Genomic DNA, 2,071 nt, shown 5'->3' on the forward strand with positions numbered 1-2,071 from the left:
AGTCCAAGTAGGGAACTGAGAATTTTATTCTCAAGAACCAGTAATGAGGTCACTCCCAACTGTCAATGGAGACCACATGGGCAGCCTGGACTTCCACATCTACCTGGCAGTAAGGAGGGGCCTCCCCCAACCTCAGATGTCAACAGAGGTTAGGTGGAGAACCTAGACTTCTACTTCCACCTGGAAGTAACAAGGAGGTGACCCCTCCTTCCTTTGCCAGAGAAGTGCCAGGGTATGCCAGCTAAAACAGAAAGTTTAAATAAGACCCACAGGTTCATATTATAGGAAAATATCCAGATTTCAAGTTAAAATTACTGATCACACAAACAATCAGGAAGATCTCAAACTAGATGAAAAATCAAAAGACAATTATAGAGACTAACACTAAGATAAGAAAGAGGTTAGGATTATCTGACAAAGACTTTAAAGCAGCCGTGATAAATACATAAATTAATTAATTACGTGTGTGTGTGTGTGTGTGTGTGTGTGTGTGTTTTGAGACAGACTCTTGCTCTCCTGTCCAGGCTAGAGTGCAGTGGCCTGGTCTTGGCTCACTGCAGCCTCCACCTCCCCGGTTAAAGCATTTCTGGTGCCTCAGCCTCCTGAATAGCTGTGATTACAGGCACATACCACCACGTGTGGCTAATTTTTTGTATGTTTTAGTAGAGACAGGGTTTCTTCATTTTGGCCAGGCTGGTCTCAAACTTCTGGCCTCAAGCAATCCACCTGCCTCCCAAAGTGTTGGCATTACAGGTGCGAGCCACCGCACCTGGCCAGTATTTTAACAAACAATTGGAACATGCATGAAACAAATGAACATAATTAGAAAAACTCATCTAAGAAATAGATGATATAAAGAAAAAACTCTGGGTCCCACTCCACCTCCCCGTGCGGGTGGCCGAAGCATAGCGCCTCGACCCGGGTACCACCCCCGCGAACATGGCGCTGCGAGCGGTGCGGAGCGTGCGGGCCGTGCTCTGCACCCTGTGCGCGGTCCCGTCACCCGCCGCGTCCTGCCCGCCGAGGCCCTGGCAGCTGGGGGCAGGCGCCGTCCGGAAGCTGCGCACAGGACCTGCTCTGCTTTCGATGCGTAAATTCACAGAGAAAAATGAATGGATAACAACAGAAAATGGTATTGGAACAGTGGGAATCAGCAATTTTGCACAGGAAGCGTTGCGAGATATTGTTTACTGTAGTCTGCCTGAAGTTGGGACAAAATTGAATAAACAAGATGAATTTGGTGCTTTGGAAAGTGTGAATGCTGCTAGTGAACTTTATTCTCCTTTATCAGGAGAAGTCACCGAAATTAATGAAGCTCTTGCAGAAAATCCAGGACTTGTAAACAAATCTTGTTATGAAGATAGTTGGCTGATCAAGATGACACTGAGTAACCCTTCAGAACTAGATGAACTTAAGAGTGAAGAAGCGTATGAGAAATACATAAAATCTATTGAGGAATGAAAATGGAACCGCTAAATAAACCAGGATGATTTAATGCAACCCAGCAGAGTTGTCTTAAATTAGTGGTGGGTAGAAGACTTAGAACAGCAACTTTTAGCATTATCGATGGGGAAAAAAACTACTATTGACCCTGCTAATGAAAGACAGTGCCCTTTAACTTTCTAACGATTATACATAAACATAATACATGTCTTTTTCACAATATCCTATGATTTTTAGACTAGGCTTTAGTATTCAGAATTCATGAAATTATCCATGTTAAAAACTAGTTACAAAAATTACATAATTCAGAGATAACATTGTTATTCTTAAGCCTTATATGATATTGTAACTTGTGTACATCCATACGTGGATTTGGGGTGAAATACTTAATGATCTGTCCACTGGAAATAACTGGGAGTGAAGGAGTTTTGTTGCTTGTACAGTGTCAGATGAAGAACAACACTATCTTAATTTTGCAACACACTGCATTTGCTGGTGCTATTTTTATACAGTGAAGCAACAGCTTTGTAGCAAAATAATAACATACTTCTTCATAAAAAAAAAAAAAACTCTGAATGGGCTCAACACCAGAATAGAGGGGAGAAAAGAAACACTGAACGAAATAAAG

At 42.3% G+C, this 2,071-nt stretch overlaps 1 pseudogene across 1 annotated transcript; it reads left to right on the forward strand.

Annotated features, from left to right (window-relative positions):
- The first annotated feature begins 929 nt into the window (after nucleotides 1-929).
- Nucleotides 930-1,495, forward strand: LOC144578818 (glycine cleavage system H protein, mitochondrial pseudogene; annotated as a pseudogene). Its single transcript, XR_013525252.1, has one exon. The product of XR_013525252.1 is annotated as a glycine cleavage system H protein, mitochondrial pseudogene (transcript).
- The last annotated feature ends 576 nt before the right edge of the window (nucleotides 1,496-2,071 follow it).

The sequence above is a fragment of the Callithrix jacchus genome, chromosome 12 (assembly GCF_049354715.1).
Source record: "Callithrix jacchus isolate 240 chromosome 12, calJac240_pri, whole genome shotgun sequence".
NCBI classification, from domain to species: domain Eukaryota; kingdom Metazoa; phylum Chordata; class Mammalia; order Primates; family Cebidae; genus Callithrix; species Callithrix jacchus.